We start from the raw sequence: 18,125 nt of genomic DNA on the forward strand, positions 1-18,125 counted from the left end.
TAGTACTGAGGCAGAAAGAGACAACATATTAAAAGATGAACGTGCCCAGAGCCAGCCTGGTGGAGTAGTGGTTGAGTCTACACACTCAGCTCTGGTGGCTCCAGGTCTGCAGGTTCAGATCTCAGGTGCAGACCTACAACACCACTCACCAAGCCATCAAGCCATCTGAGGTGGCATTCCACATACAAAATGTGGGAAGATTGGTACAGATGTTAGCTCAGGGCCAATCTTCCTCATCAAAAAAAAAAAAAAAAAAAAAAAGAAGAAGAAGAACATGCCTGAATTCCAATAAAACTTTATTTATAGAAACAGAGAGTAGGTCAGGTTTGGTCCATAGGCCATAGTTTGCCAACCCTTGTGCTTATTTAAAGTTTAAACTATTAAGACACCCATTCTTCACCCATTCCTGTACCTATTACCCTTGCCATGTCTTCATTTTGGGTACAACTTGTAAAACTTTTACTTTGAGCATGAACATGGATTATGGGTTGAATTGTGTCCCGTCCCCCCTACAAAAAAATCGTGTGTTGAAGTTCTAACCCAAGTACCTCAGAATGTGACTTTATTTGGAAATAGTGTCTTTACAGAAGTAATGGAGTTAAAATGAGGTCATTAGGGTAGGCCCTAATCCAATATGGTTGGTATCTTCATAAAAAAGGGAGATTTGCAGACAGACTTGCATATACGCAGACACCATGTGAGTATCAAGATAGCAGTCCAGGGGCCAGCCCAGTGGCGCAGCGGTTAAGTTCACACCTTCCACTTCTGCGGCCAGGAGTTCCCCAGTTTGGATCCCACGTGCGGATATGGCACTACTTGGGATGCCATGCTGTGGTAGGCGCCCCACATATGAAGTAGAGGAAGATGGGCATGGATGTTAGCTCAGAGCCAGTCTTCCTCAGCAAAAAGAGGAGGATTGGCAGCAGTTAGCTCAGGGCTAATCTTCCTCAAAAAAAAAAAAAGAGATGGCCATCCACAAGCCAAGAAGAGAGGCCTAGAACAGACCCTTCCCTCACAGCCTTCAGAAGGAATCAACCCTGCCAACACCTTTATGTTGATTTTGGACTTCTAGACTCCAGAACTGTGGTACTTTGTTAAGCAGCCCTAGCAAACAAATGCACATCCAACTTGCTTTGCCCAATCAGTGATGCATGGCTGGAAGCAGCTGTGTGCTACTCCCTAGCTCAGGCCTTAAGAAACTTCACACTTCTACTCGCCCTCTTATACCTCTCTCATTGACACAAGAAGAATATGCCCTAAAGCTGGTCCTGCTGGTCTCAGGAGCGTGAAAGACACTTGAGGCAGAGCTCCTCTAGCCAAGCCCACCCTGCAGCTGACCTGCAGAAATAAGCAACAATAAGTTATTCTAGTAAGCCACTGAGTTTGGGACAGATAGCTATATAGCAATAGCTAATAGCTAATTGATTCAACGGTTAAATTTAACGTTAGATAAATTCCTAAAATAGGGCTTTTAACATCCAATACGGGGCTATGACCTTTTTTTCCTGCATGTGCTTTGTGTATTCTACTGAAAATTTAAATCAACTACTAAAAACATTGTTTACCACCTCCACCCCCACACCTGTTCCTTTTTTCCCCAAGGGAAAATAGCAATGAATGAGCACTTCAATGAGTTTAGAATCTGCTCACCTGTTTTCTTTTAACTCAGTCCTGCAAAATTGCTGTGTAACCCATTCCTTACTTGCAGTTGCAAAAATTTGCACTGCTTTCAGCAGCCTAACTTAATCAGCCAAACTATTCCTTTTTTTCTAAGCTTTATTGATGTATAACTGATAAATAAGAATTGCATGTATTTAAGATGTACAACATGATGATTTGATAAAGTCTATTTTTTGAGAGATGTATCTATAGAGAGAAATTTTGTTGTTGTTAACTAACCACTGCAATCCATTGAAAACATGGAATTATAAAATGCTTTTTGAACAGCTAAATAGTAGATTCTTAACATCTTCGGTACTCTCAGTCTTGAGAAAGTCGTCTAAGCTTTTGGTCTCAGTTTTTGATTGGTTGATGATATTACACTAATCAGTGTATTAGTTTTCTAGGGCTGCCACATCATAGTACCACAAATTGAGTGGCTTAAAACAACAAAAATTTATTGTCTCGTAGTACAGAAGGTTAGAAGTCCAAAATCAAGGTGTCAGCGGGGCCATGCTCCCTCAGAAACTTCTGAGGAGATCCCTCATTGCCTCTTCTAGCTTCTGGTGCTGGCTGGCGTTCCTTGGTTTGCAGCTGATTCAATCTCTGCTGGTCCTCGCAGGGCTGTCTTCTCCCTGTGTGTCTCTCCCCTCTTTTTATAAGGACACCAGTCATATTGGATTAAGGGCCCACGACATAGTGCCCACTGCAGTATGACCTCATCTTGACTTTAATTACAGCTGCAACCACACTATTTCAAAGTAAGCTCACATTCTGGGGTACTGGGCATTTGGACTTCCATATGATGTTTTGGAGAGGCGCAATGAAACCCGTAACAATTGGCTTTCCGTTTTGTTTTGCTTTCTTAAACCCAAGCAACCTTTTCTTTAGATGAGATTTTACCCAGCAGAGTAAATCAGGAAAATAGTTTAAAACAGAGCTGCTCTGTTTGAAGGACTAGTAGGCAGTCCAGAGACCCGCCCAATCGCCCACCAATTCCCCTTTCCAAACTCACATCTCCAGTGGGGCCTCAGAAACCTTGAATCATAATCTTCAAAACCATTGGTCTATGTACTCTGCCTTTGAATGATTTTTCTTTGAAACATAAAATATTCTGAAAGATTATATTTCTCTCAATTATTGTGTTGAGTGAAACTTTCCTGTTGGAAAATCAAATTTTATGCCCCTTAAAATAGGTATATGTTAAGTGATTAAATTTCTCTAAGAAACTACATTATCTTAAGTTGCTAATTTTATTTCATCTAGTTTCTACATATACCTGTTAGGTTTATTTTAACTGAGCAGTGAAGAGTTAACTTAGCAGGCTTGGGATGTTCAAACCCTGCACCTTCCAAAGAAATGACTGGCCCTTGACTAAGTCCTGGGAGATAATCCCTAAACCCTTGAAATATCCTGCATGATAAGAGTGTCTTTGTACCTGTGGCCTTAGGACTTGCCAGATAGTTGATGCTAACAATGTGATTTATGGTGGGGGCCTTGGGCCATCCTGAACCAGAATGACCTCTGGAGAGGCTGGAGACTGAATAACTAAGGTCAATCTCGTGAGTGCTCCGTGCCTATGTGACCAAGCCCAAGTCAAAACCCTGGACACCAAGGCTTGAATGAGCTTCCCTGGTTGGCAATACTCTGTGTATGTTATCACACATCATTGCTGGGAGAATTAAGCACTGTTCATATGACTCCACTGAGAAAGGACAACTGGAAGTTTATTCCTCGTCTCTCCTGGATTCTACTCTATGAACCTTTTGTCTTTGCTGATATTAATCTGTATCCCTGGCCTGTAATAAACCATAGCTATGAGTTTCATGAGCCCTTCTAGCAAATCACTGAACCTGAGGGTGGTCTTGGCTACCACCGAAAACATAACTATTTGTGTAAATATACCTGAATGGGAAATTAAGATTGTGATTAATATCTTCTCCATCAAGTATATGTGTAATCATTGTACCCTGCTCTGCTGTCTTTACATTCATTTAGGTGTAATATGTATGTAAAACTTACCCAAACTCATGTGTAAGAGGGTGAGCCATTGAAATTGGTGAGAGTCTGAGTTAGGTGCCCCCATTTTAGTAAAAGGATATCAACATTACTGTTGGCTCATCCAATCTTGACAGAGCGTGGATCTGTTCTTAACCAGACACACAGAAAACTTGCCCTCCAGGCTCTCACAAGACCAAGGTTCACAATTCCAGCTGAACCATTTGCTAGCTATGAGACCCTGAGTAAATTCCATAAACTCTCTGAAGCTTAGTTTCTTGCTTATAAACAGGAAAACATTACTATTGCACAGAATTATCATGAAGTTTAACAAAGTTAATGTACGTATGACTGAGTGAAAATTAATAACAGAGGATGGCTCTTAGCCACTAATCTCCTTGCTAAACAGGATCTTGTTTTTCTACCTCATCCTCTTGTCCTTCCTTGCCTTCCAAGGAGAATTCTGCCTTTGCCAGGTTCATTATTTGGAATTTGATGGTGTGGAATGAGAAAAGAAGAAAGGACAGACAGAGAAGAGGTACATAGACTAAGGCTGGAGAACAAGTTTTTCAGGAAGACTTAGGACAGATAAGTTGGGCAGCATCTGTGGTAGGGCAGAAAGCAGATGGGAGCTGTAGGGGAGGAAGTCATTTCCTCTACCGTCTCTGGGTTCGTCTGGCCGGAGAAAGAATTAAATTCACATGAGACAGAATAGCAGGAGAAAATTAAACAAAGTTTTATAACATATATACATGGGAGAGGCTCAGGCAAGCTGAGCAACTTGCCAAAACGGCTGAAGCCCCCACCTTAAATATCATATTCAGCTAAAGACAAAGGAGGATGTTGGGGGTGGGGGGAGTCAGTTACAGGAGGTTACCAGACAAGTACAATAAACAAATGCAGATTTAAGTCCTTGCCTTCCCCATTGATTAAGAGTTTCTAGAGATAAAGTCATCCCCCCTTCTTCCAGTACAGAGAGGAAGACACCTTTACAGATGGAGATTTCCTTTACAATGTAAATGTCTCCTAACAAAGGGCAAGCAAGTTCCACTCCTCAGAGCCTCCTTGCCTGTCCCAGTTTATTAAAAGTAACCAGCCCCAAATAATCCTCATGCCAAAGAGACAAATCTTGGGGTGGCCAATGCCAGCCCCCCACAGAGGTAAAGGTGGGAGTTTTAAGAAGTGTTGTGTCCTCTTCATAATATTTGGGAATCGCAAGTATAGATCTGAATAACCTCAAACAGTTTGCTGCTCAATTTGTATCAAAACTCTGAGAAATGATCCAGAAGGAGAAATGATTACAGAAGTCTGCCTGAAGAATAGCCTTTCTACTTCTCTGGAGATTAGGCCAGATCAGATCACAGAAAACTTCATATGCTTGTATTTGTCTTGCTTCCCAGAAATTCTTTCACTGATTTCCAGTTGAGCTCTATGTCCTTAACTTATATTGAGGGAATAATAGGCCTAAAAATGTTTTTTCCTTGGAGGCAATTTTTCAGTGTGATGTCACTCTCAAAAAATTTCACTCAGAACTTAATGCCAGAAAAGTTTGTTTCCCTAAAGATCTAATATGTTTCTTCCTTCTGTACACTGATAAGCATATAATTTTTTCTACCATTAAGATCAGAGTCGAATTTCTAGTTTAACTTTTGTCATGATCTAAACCCTATGTTCTATTTGTATTTCAATTGCCTTCTTCATCCTTTCATGATGACCAAATCTGGCCATTGGGGGTAGAGGAGGAGATGACCAGAACAGAAAGATTTTGAAGTTGTTGGGAGAAGACAAGGAAGTTAACAGACTTCCTTTGTGTGTGTGTGTGTGTGTGTGTGTGTGTGGGAGAAAAAATCAGTGGGAGTAGTTTTAAGACAAGCAAAAATAAACCAACACAAATTTAGGAACTACAGTAAGCCAACCAGAATAGAGCAGTTTGATGGAACTTCAAGAGTCAAGACTAACTGAAAGGAGCTTCTTATGAAACTTGACCCAGCTTAAAAGATCTAAGTGATAAAAAAAAAAAAGTATGTACTTTGGTTTTAGGATCTACAAAAGAATTCAATTATGACCAGGTGGCTGCAAAGTGTACAGTTTTGATTTTTAAATACCAGGAGAGTGAACCTTGGAGCCCCACCAGAAAAGACTAAATGTGCTTAACGACTTAGAGAGAGGTTTGACCAGCTGGGGGTGAATAAGTTTGTAACTGAACAATCTAAATGGTTATGTTAAGTACTGTGCCATGCAGAGTACCCATAATTTATCTCTGTGATTATAATATCAACCCTGGCCTTGATTTAAAAGAAGAAAACACTTGAACCTTTATTGACTCTGGAAGACAATACAACAAGCCTTCTTTTTGAGGGTCTTTTTATCGGTTTCATGAACAAAACCCAGCAGGTCTGTCAGTTCTCCTTAAACTAAACTTAGAAATAGACGTGTTTATTTAAGTTTGGTCAAACAAACTAAAGCAGGACACATAGAATCACACCCAAGAAGAATCTTAGATATTGTCTAGCCCTACTGCTTCATTTATAGGTTTAAAATTAAAATTCACAAATGCCAGACTCATATGGCTCAGCTAATGACAAAGAGCTGAGGACTCCAGATTTCAGCACAAGCTCCCTGCTCTGTGAGAAGAGCACTGGTTACTCTGCCCAAAACACCACCAATGAAAACTATAAAACTGGATTTGAAGCTATTTCTGGCACAAAAACAGACTCACAGCTCTACCATTCCTCAAATCATACCACAGTTCACAATTGCTTTCTTTCATATAAATTATTTCTACTTTAACTTTTCAAATTCCAGTATAATTTGCATATTTCGTGAAATTCCCAAGCGACTTGATTAAGCGTATGGGTTAACAGGAGAGGCACATTTCATCCTATGACTTATTACTACATGTCTTTCTTTATGAATCTTCTCTGTGTTTTTTGTAACTCAAGATTTCCTTCTAAATCTCTTTGGACCAATATTTCTATATTTTCACTAAGGTTTGGTTAGCTCTTTTAAATTCAAAAATGTAGTCTGCAACTATAAATCTTTTCCTCAGCAAGATAAGCATACTTTGTAGTTCTTGGGTAACTTACTTTTCCCCTTCAGCTTCTTCTATCCCAGGATATTTGCAGAAAGTCTTAACTGGCCTTATTTTCATTCCAAAATTATCTCTTCTACCTATGGAGCATCCTCAGTCCAAGTTCAAAGAAAGATATAGAACAGAATCAAAGGTGTATAAAAGTATAGGAGATGCATTTTTAGGATCATTGTTAATCTTTGTTTTGTTTAGAAATTTTATTCATTTTATTTTTTTAATAACACCATATCTATCATCACCTTAAGAACACATTTTCTATTTTTCCTATTGTAATATGACCTATTATTTCTTCTTATTTCTAAAAAATAGTACTTTTGCTGTATCCTGTGTAACTGACACAGAAATAAATACACAAAGGATGATAAACATTTTTTGCAATGAAGAGTTAATCAAAACAAGTAGCTAATTGTCTTAATCAAACTCTAAAATTATGGGAGACCTTTTGCAAGGATTAAATTCATAAAGTCTTAGATGAACTCAAATCTGGAAGCTTTCAGTAGATACAGTCAGAGCAGTGAGTAGGAATTCTTCCAAATGGCTCTTCTCTCTTCCATTTATTAGGTTCTTTCTACGAGATTCAGTATAGTAAATGAACCTATTAGATTCATTTTATTTTCCAATTCTCCTCTATCCAAATTTGCCACCATTTAAGAATTCACCAAAAGCTAAAATTTGGATTAGTGCTTTATCACTAAAAAGTTTTAACATCTGCTACCACCTATAAAATCCCTTCACAAGCATGTTCTCTTAGAAAAGATCAAATTCATCATTAGGGTGAATTTCAAGGGTATGATTTTAAACCATCTCGAGAGTTCTTCCTGGAGCATTTTAGAGACATTTGCCTCAGGGAAACCTATTCTGAAGTCCAGCCAGCGTGGCCACAGCCCAAACAGTCCCCGGTGTTATTTTCATGCTCTGTGATATTTTCATCCCTATTCTGTGTCCTCTTTTTCTGTAGTATCACTTTCAGGATTATACCTGATACATAAAGAAAGGAATAGAAAAGCACCAAGGAAAAATAAATATTACTAGAGTAGAACTAAAAATGTTGTTAAAGGGTTGTTGTTTACTTATTTTTCTAATCAGAAACTCTCTCTCTATATATACATATATACACATATACACATACGAATATATATACACATGTATGAATTACAAACCTGTACGTAATTAAATTACATTTTCATGTTTTTCTATCTTCTGATTATCATTAATCTACACACACATATGCTTTTAAAATGATGAAATTTATTTGATTTGTTCTGCCAATTTAATTATATCTTAAAACTCTTAATTTGCATATTAATAGTTGGCAAAGTGTCTAGTTTTAATGATCATTTATTGCTTGTTTTCTCTTGTGTCAAAACTAGATATTCTTCCTGTGTTTTTTTTTTTTTTCTGGCTGCACACTATTCACAAGCACAGCCCATTTTCTTCAAAATTTTCTCTCAGTGCACACAATGATTTTGAAACCGCAGGAAATGATGCTTCATGAATATTTTGAAAAATCTTCTCTGCTAACCTTTCCTTCTCCTCCCATTTTGGGTTTCTGCGTCTTCCCACACACAAAAAGGGAGCATGCCATTACTTTTTGTGAAATTAAGATTCTAAAATTTCTTTCCCTTCTTGGCAATTTCTCACATGGACTCTGAGTATTCATAACTTAACATATAAAATTGGAGGAAAGATATTTTTTAAGTAATAAGCTTTTATCAGTTATATGACCCACATTTTAAGTTTCTTTTAGTCTTCATTTAATATTACTTTATTGTATTTCAGTAAATATGGCCAAACACATTTTTATGGTCTCTGATGATATTTTCAAGAGGTCCAGATACTCTGTTGATGGGTTCAAGTTTCCAGTTCAAGAAAAAAAGTCCAGTTATTCCTTAAATGAGACTTTCTACATCCTTGAAATTGTGAATTTCCTTGGCTACCTATAACATTTGTAAACTAAATTTCCTTATTTTCTAGGCCCATCATTTTCTCTTGTGTTGTAATTCGTTTATATGTTTTAACCATGATGGATCATGTTCTGGTTAGCTTTTCTTAGTGGCTTTATAACTGCTCCTCACAACCTCCAGAAATATGTTTAGTTCATCTCTAGTATTAACTGGTTTAGAACTTGTCTTTCATTGTCCTAGCTAATTAGTGACAAATAAAAATGGCAAGCAATAGGATATATTGGAGTATACGAGGAAGCCATTTGGTATAAACCTAAATCGGCCTGACTTTGTTTTTTCCAAAAGGGCCTGACTGTGGCTGTTGAGCACGCATTGTATATCTGCTTAGACCCTTCCTATGGCCAGAACAAAGGCCCTTGAGATAAAGGTGCAACTTCCCCCCACATTGGCATTTCCTTAGGGATAAGCATCTTTCCTTAGGCTAGGAACTGATTGCTGCACCCATCTTTGACCACCCAGCTCACCTGTGATGACTAAGCTGGAGACAACAGACTGCCACCCTGCTGTGTTCACTGAGACAGAAGACCTACCCGCTGTTTCCATCAATCGTTGTGCCGACAGAGCAGTCTCGCGACTATTGTAAAAGGGACATTTCAATCCTATGTGAAACATCCTCGCTGGGGGTATATAACCACTCTGTGCACCCCACTTCTTTGGTGCCCTTTCTTCCTTTGGGAAGAAAGGCCCCGGGTTATAATCCTCAGATTTAAGCTCAGAATAAACTCACCCAAATTTTCATTTATAGATTGGTTATGGATTATTTTCATCGACATTAGTTTTCTGCAATTCTTGTTTTCTCTTTTATTACTTCTCAAGAATAGTGAGTATCAGCTCATTTACACACACAGGATAGTCTTCAGTAATTATCTCAGGTCCAGACTGTTGAACCCCTGTTCCCCTTTGGTGATACTTGCTCACTGGGCATAGAGTTCTGAACATGCCTCATTGTTTCTGGAACTTAAATTATTGGATTCTCTTATTTTCCCTTTTTAGCTGAAACATTGTTTAAATTATATATGGAAATCAGGGATGACCTAAGGCTATGATGTTATTTCCTCCACTGTACTATCTTTCCAGAATGTCATAGACTTGTACCATCAAATATAGTAATTTCTTTTTATAGTCATGCTTGATTTTTTTCTTGTTAACCTCTTAGGATGATCACTGCACAGTGTATTAAAATAGATGGATACGTCATTTTAAAAGTATTTCTCAGTCCTCCAACAGGCTTTGCCTGGTGCTTAAGGTTTGAACACTAAATGATAATGACCTGTAATATAAAATAATTTATGTTCGTAGGTCTCTCCAAGTATGATCTCCAAATAAATTAAAGGCAATCATTTTCAACCTAGCAACTTTTCTTAGCTAGAGTGCAGTACAGCTGCCGCCCTTGCCTTGATGCTGGGAGCTGCAGTTACCGAAGTTAAATATGTTCCTGAACAAGTTAGACTTCAGCCGTTATCCTCACCGACTGCACAGCTTCAACTCCCAGCTACTGGGCACGTAAGCAGGCAGGTTAAAATGTCACCGACTGGCTTTCCCTCTCCATTAAAACTATAGAGAACAGTTGGAGTGACTATAAAATACAGACCCCGTTCCATTCCTGAGGTTAAAATGGGCCACTCCCATGTTTTGATTTGTTTTATAACGTTTGTTTTGTCTTTCACAAAAGGATCTGCTGCCTCTTTCTCCCTTAAGCAAAGAAAGGGGCAACTACCCCTTGGACCTTTGTGCCTTTCACATTCTCCTCCCCAAAGCAATTTAATCTCCTTTGACCCACATCTCTATTTCAAGAGGTCTTTTCTTTACATTTGCATAATTTATAGGTGTCTATCTCCATAATAAAGAAACAGTTTGCCTGGAGGCTATATTGGAGTTTCTATCTCCCACCTAATAAAACTTCTTGCAGTTTTCAAATAATGAAATTTGAGAGATTGGGAGATTACACTCTGTCATCCCTGCTCCAGGTTTTTTCAAAACTTATGGATTCTGAGAAACCTGATACAACTTCTCCTCGGAGTCTGTGAGACCTGGTGCTGTGCATTAATGCACCTGAGTAGTTTTCACCCCATTCAACAAATATTTGTTGAGTGCTTACTATGTACCTGCCTGTGTCTGGGATACATCAGAGAACAACGAAGACAAAAACACCCCTCATCCATCCAGCCAGTGGAAGGAACACCCACCTCAAACAAAATGAGTACCAGAAAGTACAATTAAGGAGGAAAACGATGGGGAGGTCGGGGTGGTTTGTGCTCTGAGGCAACATGCAAAGCCCTCAAGATGAAGAAGAGTTACAAGCAAAGGCCTCGAGGCTGAGCACACCTGGAGTGTGAGACAAACGGCCAGGAGGCCAAAGATAAGAACCCGAAAGCTAGACACTTAGTTCTCCCATGACTAATATTTCCTCAAATCAAGAACAATACTATATAAGATTAAAGTATAAGATTTCTCGCTTTCTTGACCCTTATTGCATGTGAGATCGCTGAGCTGTCTTAAGAACTGCTTAGCACACAGACGGTTTTAAAAGCTTCCTTCAATTTTCCTGCAGTTTAGGCCAGCTTATTCTAAGAGCAGCCATTTCATATCTGTTTTTTCTAAATATGTAGACTACAATAAAACACTTTTTTTGTGTCTATTTTGGTTTTTCTTACCCACGCGCCCCCTGCTGTGTCCCTAATTGCTTAGAGGTGACATCTCATTGACAGCTGCAAGGCTGCAGACCCCATGCCAATCTCACTAAAATGAAATCATTCGGCACCCGAGGGGATCTTGGCCTTCTGGACTCTTGAGTTCTGGCTGAGAAATCCCTGCCCTACTTTGACAGCCTGAACCACAGGGAAAGGAGATAACTTACAGGAGTTCTACTCTCATTCCTCACCTCTGAAGCTGCCTGAGCACCACAAAGGGGGCCTACAGATCCTGCCCTGTGTACTTCTGAGCCTGAAAATTCTTTGAGATCAAACAGACGAATGGCCCAGGGGGATTAGAGTGACAGTGGAAGGGGAGGAGATGTACATTCAAAGTCCATCTGTAAATGAGCCAACTTGGGTGAGTGGGACCCACAGTGGACTTGTGAGCTTGCATATCTTTACAGGATGGCCAATTCCCAGATCCAGCCAGCTGTTGCAACATGGCAGTAAAAGTCCAGTGTTGCCAAATCTGATTTTTAAAGAAAAGACAGAAATCCATGTCTTCGTATGAAGTTTCCTGATGTTTCAGTATTGACAACTAGTAATTCAAAAAAACAAAATCACTGTCGAATTAAGCACAAAATCCTCTGTCTGCAGCCTGGGTTCTGGCTGAGGGCTCCCATTTTGTGATTTCTCGAAGAACAGTCTTTGATCCCGTCAGTCATTGCTATTTCACGGTATTCGTGGAAGACTGAAATTCAAAAATAAGTGATGGAGCAAGGATGGTAAATAATTTCTAAATTGCATGCCGGCTCTGATTTATTAGTAGTGGCTGCCCTGAGCATTGTGTTTAGGATTCTCAGGCTGTTTCTGGGTCAGCAGAAAAAGTGCTGTGTTGAGTTATCATTGTTGAACAACGGTACAAAATATATGTATTTGCCATTCCTCAGCCAGACTAGCCCCATGATGGTTAGTGTTGATGGTGGTAGAATAAATGTTTTCAGCTGCCACTACTTCCTTAACTCGTCAATTTAGGTGTATTTCTCTCAAGTTCCCCAGAGCCTGGGAAAAGGCAGTGCTGACTTTCAATAAACTGGGGGACCCTGCCAATAATCAGGTGGCTTGCTTATAACTTACGATGCACAAACCAAGCTGACATATTCGGCACCAAAGGAGGAGGGTAATCAATTTGACCCATCAGTCAGACACCTAGGATATAATTTACTTAGAGTCCTTGTGATGTAAAAATATCAGAGCAAATTTCACTAATGTAGTCCGATCAGGTGTCAGATCATTAAGTATTTTAATCTGTGTTGATATTCTAGCTGACTTTAATTTACCAAAATGACTTGCACTTTAGAGTTAGAATGTTCTTTCATACAAAGTCCAGATATTTTATTTTGAAGAGAAACAATAAAAACCAGCACTGGAAAGCAACCTAAAAGACAATTATTTTTAGTGTTTTAATTCTTGATTGGGAGACCGAAACCAAGAAAGTAATTGAAAAATGTCATCCTCCACAAGGATACCTTATAGGTAAGGGCATTTGAGAATTTAGAAATGTATATTTTTAATGTAAGTCCATTTATGTTGAACTCCAGGAGAAATTTCTTCACAGAAAACAGTAGCAAACCTATCAGATATGTTACTTGCTAATTCTGTTTTCTACCTAATAAATCCTTTCCCCAAACTCTATTCAAAATAAGGGAAGATCCACAAATGCCCAGTTTCCAATAATTGCTAACTCAGTACTAAAATAAACTCCTTGAGTAGAGTAGGTGGTATACGGCCTGTGTGTGATTTTATACCCTATATGATGGGGTTTGATATGAGAAAGTGTCTTCCCACAACTCCAAAATCTCTTTCCTACCAACATGATGTTATGCCTAAAATTCATCATTCGATTCTTTCTGAATATATTTTAACAATTCATTATTACAATATCATTTAATTTGGAGTATCAAAATTTCAGTGTCTTTGAGACTGTAAGGAAAATTTGTGCTTCGATAGAAAACTATGCATTGTCTATAGCATGCTCTTCCACTTATTGGATTCTGACTCCATGGGGAATTTTTTTCCAATTCTGTAAGTTGTAGGTAGTTGACAGCACTGCAAAATAATCCTTGTCTATAGACATGCAAGTGAACTCTGTCTGACTGAAGAACCAACCGTCCCACCTATGGAAAAAACAGTTTTGTCTCCATTTGTACCTTCCTTTCAATAGTCCTGATCTAGAAATGTATCTGTTCTTTTGGATTCTTCTTTGAATTACTTATAACATCTGCCTGGTTTTCTCGTTGATCATTGAATTAAGCAAGATCTTTAACATATGATTTTTTTAATGTCTGTATGAAAGTCATGATTTTCCTTCTTTTTGAAAATTATCTTTTAATTGTACTTACCTCTTAGATCAATGTAAATGCAATTCTTGATAAGTAATACCAATATTTACCCACATTTACCAAAAAAATGTTAAACATTCAACCCTGGTTAATATTTTGAGGGGAGTTTATTTTATCCTATCAAAGTTTGTTTCCAAAGAGTATTTTTCACAACTGAGCAGATTCCTATTCTGTTTTATACTTAAAATCCTATTTCACTTCATGGTTTAGAAAAAATAACAAACAGTAGAAATAATTTGTGAAAAAAATCATTCAACAAATAATTATTGAGCACTTGCTCTGTTCTAGTCTTGTTCATTGTTATAGGCTGAATTGTGCCCATCCCCCCCAATTCATCTGTTGAAGTCCCAATCTCCAGTACCTCAGAATGTGTCCGTATTTTGAGTTAAGGTCTTTAAAGAGGGATTCAGTTAAATGAGGCCATTAGGGTGGGGCACTAATACATATGACTAGTGTCATAAGAAGAAGGAGAACACCAGGGTACCCATGCACAGAGGGATGGCCATTTGAAGTGGCAGAAAGACAGTGGCCACCTGCACGCCAAGGAGAGAGGCCTAGAACGTATCATTTACTTATGGCCCTCAGAAGAAACCAACCCTGATGGCACCTTGATCTTGGACCTCCAGGCTCCAAAACTGTAAGAAATAAATTTCCATTGTTTATGCCATCCTGTTTGTGGTATTTTGTTATGGCAGCCCTAGAAAACCAACACATTCATATATCAGACCAAAGTCTCCAGAATGTGTCTCACTTTTGAAGAGCCCTTTTAAAGGCCATCCAAGAACAAATTCACCTCTCCAGCATCCACCACCCCAGCAAAGAGCCAGTCAAAGCCCATGTCCCAAGTACTCAAAGAGTTTCTGCAATGTAAAATCAGTGTTAACAAGGTGAGTAGGCCAATGCCCCAGGCTGCCATGCCTAATGCTTCCTTTGGTAAACCTGTCTTCAAATTCATCTTAACATTTGGCCCCTTCAGCCTAAGCCCTGCTACCAGGAGGGCCTCTCACCTGGCTCAGTCCTGCCTTCTAGTGGGAAGAATAATTCCAGATGATGGGGAAGTCCATGGCATAGTGAAGGAGGTGGGTTGAAGTGATGTGGGAGTGGGAAGGGAGGTGAAGATTTTCTACTGATTAGCCACAGAGCAATGGAAGTTGCCCAGGCTACAGAATTAGAAGTAGAGAGGAAGATCTAGAGCCAGAGGCTAGAATATTCTCATGACTGTAGGAGAGTAACTGGAAGGTTGATGTTGGAAATGGAAGAAGGGCTTTTGCATGAGAATAGAATAGTCTGGAATCAGCAATGGAATACAGCATTACTCTCCTGCCCTGAAGGTGTTACAATTATGAGAGGCAGACATATCAGGAAACAGGTAATTAAAATACACTCTGATGTGTTCATGATTAGACCACACTAAGGTAGCTTATAAGAGGTATACGGATCCCAGTCTGGGTCAGTGCAGAGCATAAAGAAGGGAAGGATTAAGGGAGAAAGGGACAGTGTTTATTCAGCATGATCCAGAGAGAAACATCAAATGTGGCCAAGATGAACTTTCCAGTCACTGGAAAAGCATATCTATAAGTGGTGTAGAGATGATTGAGCAGGTCTTGCCACAGACTAATGAAATCTTTCTCTATGCTCACTAATCAATGCTCTGACTATTAGTTTATCTCCCTGAGTACACTAATTCTAGCAAAGAATGCCTGGATGGAGAATATAAGCATTACAGCAACTGGAATTGAATATCTCACCCTGTAATTACTTAGCTGTCTTGTGAGAAGATTGCCGTGAATCATCTTTCCTGAGGCTTTTCAGCTCTGAGAAATTGACAGGGCTGAGGGCCAGACTGGGGGCCTTGCTAAATTCACCAAAGGTAATGTCACCTATGAGGCTGCTTGACAGACAGCCTTTTAGCATTCTCCTGGAAGCACCCTGACCTTCTCTACAGCCACTTTGCAACTTTAAACAATGGGCATGGTGAGTATGAATTGGATGTCACCAATCAGCTCTGTGGAAACATAAAACCCATTATTATTATTTTTATGGCTACACATACTTTTCTTTGACAAGCCCCATACTGCTCAGTAGCAGAAAAACTAAATTTGGTCCAATTAGAAAACTTAGTCTAGACCAGCAAATTCTCCATTTGCTTCTGACTTAAAATTGAGCATCTCTCAGATAAATGTTTAATCAAATGCAGGTATTATTATTAACTGTCACTGTCCAGTTCAGTGCTCTCTCTCTGCCTACAATCCTCCCCCTCTGCAAAGGACTGTTTATCTCATCCAGAATCCATATGTTGAAGTCCTAACCCCCAACATGATGGTATTAGAAGGTAGGGCCTTTGGAAGGTTTTTAGGTCATGAGGGCAGAACCCTGGAATGGAATTAGTCACCTTATAAAAGAGACCCCAGAGAGCTCCCTCCCCACTTCCACCATGTGAGGACACAGTGAGAAGATGGTCACCCATGAACCAGGCAGCAGGTTCTCACCAGACACCAAGTCCACTGTCACCCTGATGTTGGACTCTCAGCCTCCAGAACTGTGAAAAATAAATCCCTGTTGTTTATAAGCCACCCAGTATGTGGTATTTTGTTATAGCAGACTGAACAGACCAAGACATCCTCTATCTATCTAACTCTTAGGAAGCCTCTGAGAGGGCTCTGGCCCATCACCAGTGTGAGGAAAGATCTAAAATTAAGACCCAATATTACGTGCTGCATTGACACCTGGTGAAATTGAGAGGGCCTCAAAAAGCCTAATTCCAAATTCTCCTCCCTACTCTGCTCCACGTATAGTCAAACAACCCTCCTCATCAAGGGGACCAGGCAGGGTTGCTGCTTATCCCTGAGCAGTGGATTTCCGTTTTCTGCTCACACACAGAATTACTCAAACCAGCCTCTCATATTCAATCACATCCTCCCACAGGAACCAGAAGTCACCTCATTCTCTTGGTACCACAAGGGCTGCCTCTCACCACCCCTGGTTGTTTACTCTGTTCCCAAGTACAGCCCCATGTGGCCTTCCATGGTGCACTGCGTCCCCCTCCCCTGGGCTGTGAGTATATGTAACTAATAAGCTGCTGTCATCTCATCTGTCCAGTGTTGGGTGTCCTGTGTTTGGCCATCCCTATAACTCTAAAGCAGGAATCCCTCTCTCACAACAGGATAAACGAGAGGCTATTAAGACACCCTGCAGCAGCAGCAGGGGGAGAATGGAGATTTCAGTTACATGACTGGCTGCATGCTGGGTGTGTGGGGAGGCTTCTTCAGCTAGATCTAGCTGTTAGAGTCCTTAGTCTGGTCACTCACACTAGTGTTTTTTCACTGCTGATTCTTTGGAGTGGTCCTTTAGATGGTCTACAGCAGCCTAGAAAGCCCTTGAGGCAGCTTCCTGGTTGGGCAGTCCTATAGATGAACCCTTAGCAAGTGGTACTTAACCCCACAGACTAAGTACATGAGGCCTTCTCCCCTCTGGGAAGCCTCTAGTTGCAGAGTGGCCAACAAGCCAGCCAAGACCTCAGCTACATTCCCTAGTTGACTCCAAGCCTAGAGGAAACCTACGAATTCCCCCAAGCTGAGGTTGGCCCCAGAGGCAGCTAGAGGAGATCTTTGCCTTCTCCACGCACATTGCCATCTCATCAGGGCCCACCATGTTCCAAAGGCAACAGAGGGCTCCTCAGATTCTGTTGCTCAGCAAACTCCACAAATGGTGTATCAGCTTCTGACTTATTTGCCTATAACTGCAAAACTAAACGTGATGGTTTACAATACGGTTCCCATGTGTAGACAGGTAGTCAGAGTAAATCTGCACACTCACATGCCCTCTTTTTCTCCTTTTCCTGCCCCCTCCCCGAATCTCCTTCCCTTCCCAGGCACACTTCACAATGAATGGTTCTATGCTCACTTTCTTTACTTCCTCTCCTCACACTCACTCTTTGCTGCAATCTGACTCCAGTCCCTGAAACTCCTCTCTTAAAGTCATCATTTATCTTCAGATTGTCAAATTCAATGACAGTTTATGTCTTGGTCTGATCTGACCTCACTGTGGCATTTGACACTGCTGTCCACTCCATCCTTAAAACTCCCCTTACCATTAGTGACACTACTCTTGCCTAGCCCTCCACTTCCCTCTCTGATCATCTTTCAGTCTCTTGCACGCGGACCTTCCCAATGACCCCTCAATGATATGTCACCACTGCTCGGGGCCTCTTTCTTTGTCTTGTGTTCCTCTGTCCACATATGTTCTCATTGATGACCATGTTTAAGTCTCTGCTTTCCTTCAATGACCACTAATGACCCAGTGCCTCCAACTCCTTACATCCAGCTCAGACATCACTTCTCGGCTCTGGACCCACAGAGTCTGCTTTATTTGACATTTC

This window comes from Equus asinus, chromosome 11, assembly GCF_041296235.1.
Source record: "Equus asinus isolate D_3611 breed Donkey chromosome 11, EquAss-T2T_v2, whole genome shotgun sequence".
Taxonomy (NCBI): domain Eukaryota; kingdom Metazoa; phylum Chordata; class Mammalia; order Perissodactyla; family Equidae; genus Equus; species Equus asinus.